Source organism: Chrysochloris asiatica, unplaced genomic scaffold (assembly GCF_000296735.1).
Source record: "Chrysochloris asiatica unplaced genomic scaffold, ChrAsi1.0 scaffold00362, whole genome shotgun sequence".
Taxonomy (NCBI): domain Eukaryota; kingdom Metazoa; phylum Chordata; class Mammalia; order Afrosoricida; family Chrysochloridae; genus Chrysochloris; species Chrysochloris asiatica.
In genome coordinates this window covers 1226605-1232663 of record NW_006408880.1, presented here as the reverse complement: position 1 = coordinate 1232663, position 6059 = coordinate 1226605, and the positions used below count along the sequence as shown (strand labels likewise).

Below are 6059 nucleotides of genomic sequence, written 5' to 3'. Positions count from 1 at the left end.
TTTGGTAATTTTTTATGTTTTCTGATTGCCTCCAGGAAGATGTGATCAGGATGTGGTCTTCCCTTTTCACTCTTCTTATTGCTTAACTCAGAGTAGCTTTTACAGGTGTTGCCTGTTTCCCTGGTTTATGGCAGCTGGTGTTGGTTCTTGCCTGGGTTTTGGTGTTTTATAAAGTGTTATGGTTACGAATCGGGCTGCGAACCTTAAGGTCAGTAGTTCGAAACTACCAGCCGCTCCGCAGGAGAAAGATGAGGCTTTCTACTCCCATAAGGAATTACACCCTCAGAAACCCTGTACAGGGTCACTATGGGTCGGAACCGACTCGAAGGCACTTAACAACAACAACAACAAAATGTTATTGCAGCTTGGCTATTTGGCAGCAGTTGCTGACTCTTTTCATGTAATTTAGGGGGACAAAGAGTCCTCCAATAGCAGAAGGGAGGCTGTGTGACAGCCAAACACCACCAGTCAGGTAGAAAACAAAACCAAAATCCAAAACAAAAGTGGAGTCCCCCGATAGCAGAAGTGAGGCTATGTGACAGCCAAGCAACACCAGTCGTGTAGAAAACAAAAACAAAAGCCATAATAAGAGAAAAATCAACAACAGCAAAAAACAAAACAGAAAATAAAACGATGGGGAAAAAGAAAAAAGGGTGGAGGGGCAGAAGAAAGAGAGGGAAAAAGCGTAGCTTAATGTAAGTAAGTTTTTAATGTCCTACTTTTCTTTCAGTCCCTTCTGAGCTCTTCTCCCTGTTGGTATGCTGTGGAGTCGATCGTGACCCACAGTGACCCAGTATAGGGTTTCCAAGGAGCAGCTGGTGTGCTCGAATCACATTCCTTGCTGTTCAAAAGGCTTTGCTGTCTGGCGCATTAACCCACAGATCCACAGCAGGACTGCTTTGTTATTGGTGGTAAACAGCTAGTCAAGGGCGTCTCAGCTTGGGCTGGCCTGAGGCTCGGAAGCTGGCCAGAGGGCTGGCCTAGGCCGAAGAAGTCGAGGGCAGAGGTAGTGGCTGCAGGCAGATGGCGCAGCTGTGTCTGATGACATCTACAATGCCTCTGTCTGTCTCCCTGTGCCGTGAGCACCCCAGTTTGCCCTATATCCACGCCGACAATGCCCTATGTTGCAATGAGGTCCCCCCTGGGATGGACCACGGTAGTTCCTGTGGCCCAGCTAGCTCTCTGGGAGCGTCTGCCCACTCAATGGGTCCATTCAAGCCCTGCGCTCCACGCTCTGCAATGGGCGGGGTGGGAACCGAGTGCAGGCGGGTGGAAGCTCTAAATACTTGTAACTCTTCAGCAGTTTGATTTTTTTAAAAAGCAAGCTCATAATGTTAAAGCCTAATGTTTTATGTTTGCCCAAAGGCTGTCTGTCTATCAGGCGGGGGCCTCCCCTGTGTGATACCACCCCGTAGCCCATGTACCTGTGCTGCCCGGTCAGGAAAACGCCGGAAGTTCTCTTGTCTCATTTTTTAAAGTTGTGTTTTCTTCATGAAATCCATACCTATATCATCCCCTTTTTCCACTGTAGCATTAGAATTGTATAAACTCTGAAGAAGGGAAAGGGAAATGCTAGAACTTTTGTTTTTAGTTCAGTTATAAACAGTAACATCTTAAATGTGATAAACCAAAACAGAAAGGATTCTCTGTCATATCCCACAGGGGTTGACTAAACAGCAACAGCACTGTTACCAGTATCAGCAGAGGCATTATTTGTGCTCTTCTCTACCGACTTCTTATTCTACCAAGGCTACTGGAGAAGGTGTGACTCTTACAGAGTGCTCATTAAGGATTCTTTGTATCATCATTTAGATAAGCTAACAAAACCTGTATATTAGAGTTAGGGACTTCTGGATATACTCCTGATTGGCTGTAATGCGCTTTGACAAATCACCATATTCTTTTCTGATCTCATTTACTGGTAAGTGACATAGAGAAACAGACTGGCATTTATTGTTGGAGAGAGTTTAAATAATAGATTGCATATTGCTTTGAGGTAGTTGGCAAGAGCAAGAAATAAATTATGAATATTAGTGTGTAGCTGACAAGGTCTTTCATCTTCTAAATAATACTTTGGGTAGTATATTTCAGTGATCATGTTTACAGTTGTTTTAAAGCCACATTTTGGCAATCTTCACATTCTCAAGTTTTACATTTTTACTTCGATTTTTACACTGTAAAAATTAAAAATCGTTTTCAGCAACAATTGGTTCAGACTCACAGCGATCCTGTATAGGGTTTCCGAAGAGCAGCAGATGAGTTTGAATTGCTGATCTTTTAGTTCAAATTGATCTTGCTATCCAGGGTTTTGTCCTACCAAAAAAAAAAATTTTTTTAAATCCTTTTAGAATGGTTTCACTAAATTTTTAAGAAAGGACTTATATCTCTTTTAGAATATTATCTTAAAGCAAACCTTTTTAGACAACAAAAACTAATGAACGTAAATATAGCCAAACACTTTGGGTTAATTCTGCTTGGAAAGAGTCACTCAGAATTTTGAGTTTGCATCCTGCGTTGGCACTTGTTTCTTAAAACTAAACAAGTCAGTCCCCTCAGAGCAAACAAACCACCTTCCAAGACTAAGACTCATTGGTAATACACACTCTGATTGCTGACCGCTTTCATCACCGATAAGGAGAAGAGAGGGAAAAACAGCAATGAAGCTTCAAGCTAAGCCCTACAACATTCAATAGACTCCTGTGAACTTGGGTAGAAACCTGGAAGTGTGACAAGAGCTGGGGACTCTTTGGCCCAGAGTCATTGACATAGCCACAGAGGACTAGAGTGGAGAGTGAAGCGTCCAGCTGATAAGAAGAGAGGGCATATGCATAAGAACACCCACACTTGCAGATAATACCCACTTGACCTGGCTTCAATGACTGGATGATCAGAGCTCAATTAGAAGAAGAAAGAAGAGTTAAAAAAGAGTAATTTGATACAATTGGATGAACTTGACCTACATCTATGCATATAGTAGCTCAAAAGAGGGAACAAATCTTTACAGCAAGGATCATTCCCACCCCCTCCACACATGGAGAAGACAGGGATGGACAACTTGGACATTGGCTACCCAAAATGGGGGCACTACAAAGGCAAGAAGTGACTGGCTTACAAGCTTTCAAGAGGGAACCTAGATCCAGAGGGTGTGGAGGAAGGTAGAATCTCCACTGAGTTGTTTCCAATGGCGATACAATAGTGACTAATTATTATTAGGACTAATTGTGAGGGTTGGAAATGTAAAGATAGACGTTTTGTAGCAAGGAAGGGGAGTGATTAGCTTTTCAGTCTGGGAGTGGAGGTCCCTGGGACCATCAAAGGTGAAGAGCGGAGTGTGGGGCCCTATCCAGAGAAGCAGTGATGTCTGAGATGGAGGCAGAGATGATGATGTGGAGAGATGTAGCAGCTGGGGACTTTTTAGACCCAGAGAGGGAGCGGGGTTATGTGCTGAAGACTGGGGGGCAGGCTAGTAGGGTATACCCTTTGTTTGAGAGGGGATTGTAATCATGGTAATGAAACAATACACGAAAAGATGAATATGTAACTAATGTTCTCCCATGTAAAGTATCACATAATTCACAATAAAACATTAAAGGAAACTAAACAGTCAGGGTTTTGGGTTTTTGTTTTTTTTACTGGAATTAATGTTTAATACGAAACTAAATTATTTAAGGAAAAATGGGAAGCCTATTAAGACAGGTTATAATCAGTCCCAGAATTTAAAGTGGCAAAAACTTTTGAGGTCACAGTGTTCTAAGATAATTTATCAGAATTCTGTTTTGATAATTCTGGGGCTGGACTGTCTTGGATGAAATTGCTTCTTTCCGATACCTATTAACCAACTCCATTAAGTAAGCTTATGTATTTTACTCATCCTCTAGGAACAGCATTCTGTCAGGCACATGGTTTCATTCTTGAATCTTCTGAAAATGAATACTTAGCTTTTTTTTCTTTTCCTTTGAATCCATGCTTGGAGAAAGGAGGTGAAGGAGGAAATAAGTATATTTTGTTAGTCTTGTTTTATTTATGTATTTATTTTTAAACCCTTACAAATTCTACATTAATATTCTGATTGAAAATGGATGGGATTGCTAGAAACTTTATCAAGAATAGATACGAGTTCAATCGAAGTGGAAGTGGAGAGCAGACCCCAGAGAGCTCCACCGCCGGCCTAGTTACCATCACAAACTGCAAGGAGCTGCTGGCCCCAGTCACCATCACCACAACCGTGAGTGGCTAGACCCAGCGGCTGTAGCCACTCGCCGTCCACCCTGCCACCCCCACCCCACCCCGAGGAGGCAAGAAGGTCATCGCAACAAAGGTTTTCGGAACAGTAAAATGGTTCAATGTAAGCATCGGGTATGGTTTCATCAACAGGAATGATACCAAGGAAGATGTATTTGTACACCAGACAGCCATAAAGAAGAATAAGCCCAGGAAGTACCTTCACAGTGTAGGAGATGGAGAGACTGTGGAGTTTGATGTTGAAGGAGAAAAGGATGCGAAGGCAGCAATCGTTACAGACCCTGGTGGAGTTCCAGTGCAAGGCAGTAAATATGGAGCAGACCGTAACCACGTTACCCACATCTACCCACATTGTAGGGGTTCTCCACACAGTTACCAGCAAAATTACCATAATAGTGTGGGGGAAAGAATGTGGGATCAGAAAGTGCTCCAAAAGGCCAGCCTAACAGCGCCGGCCCTACTACAGGCAACAGTTCCCAGCTTACTACATGCCGAGGCTCTATGGGCATTGACCACAGTATTCCAACCTTCCTGTGCAGGGAGAGGTGATGGAGTGTGCTGACAACCAGGGTGCTGGAGAACAAGGTAGAACAGTGAGACAATATGTATCGGGGTTATAGACCACAATTTCGCAGGTCTTCCTCGCTAAAGACAGCCTAGAGAGGACGGCAATGAAGAGGATAAGGAAAGTCAAGATGAGACCCAAGGTCAGCAGCCACCTCATCGTCGGTACCGACGCAGACACCCAGAAAACTCTAAACCAAGATGGCAAAGCAGCCTATTCACCAGCTGAGAATTCAAGAGAATTCAACCACTCCCAAGGCTGAGCAGGGCAGGGCTCACCATCTCTACCGTCATCGGATTTAGTCATCAAACGAATATGAAATTCCAGCAATAAGAAATGTATGAAAGATAGGAGCTGAAGACCTAAAGTACTTGTTTTTTGCCCTTTGACCAGATAGCTAGAACTATCTGCATTGTCTATGCAGCATTGTTTTTGTTGAGTGCCATCAAGTTGATTCCGACCCGTAGCAACCTTGTATAGGGTTTCCAAGGAGCAACTGGTGAGCTTGAACCACCGACCTGGCAGTTCAAACAACTTTGCAGTCTGACGCATAAGCCCACATGGGGTATTTATTATTTTTACCTAAAGACATCTCATTTTGGTAATGACAAACGTGTATTTTAAGAAGCCTGGTTTTTCTCAATAAACCTTTAAAGGTTTTTGAATTGTTACATACATATCTGGTCAAGTTGAGATTTTTAAGAACCTCATTTTTGTAATAAAAGTTTGCAGCTTGAGTTCCCGCCCCCCCCCTTAAAAAAAAAAAAAGTCAACAAACTTCAAGCGCCTGTTAATAAAGGTCTTAAAAAAAAGAATAGATAAATCGTGGTGGTGGTGATGTGCCGTGGAGTTGCTTTCACTTCATAGCAAAGCTGGATAGGATTTCCGAGGCTGTAGATCTTTATAGGAGCAGAAAGCCTCATCTTTCTTCCATGGAAACTGCAGGTAGTTTCAAACTGACCATGAGTTTAGCAGCCTGACTCGTAACCACTACACTACCAGAGCTCCTGAGATACACCATAGAAAGGCACATATGAATATGGGTATATATGCACAGGTGACTTCAAAAGGTTCATGGTAAAATGGAATGAAAAGATAATGGAATTTTGCCACGAACTTTTTGAAGCACTTTCTTATGTATACACATAGTTAAGCATGCTGAATATATGAGGGCTTCATATATATATGAAGGTTCATGGAATAATAGGAAAAAAAGATGCTGAGTGCTATTTATACATGTGTGTATATATAT

The 6059-nt window shown here is 42.5% G+C and overlaps 1 protein-coding gene and 1 pseudogene across 3 annotated transcripts in view; both read left to right on the top strand.

Moving 5' to 3' along the window:
• The window catches only part of KIF2A (kinesin heavy chain member 2A), a 141966-nt gene that overhangs the window by 43187 nt on the left and 92720 nt on the right, over positions 1-6059 (top strand). The gene's annotated exons all lie outside the window — the stretch shown is intronic.
• LOC102842090 lies at positions 1024-5069 on the top strand (annotated as a pseudogene).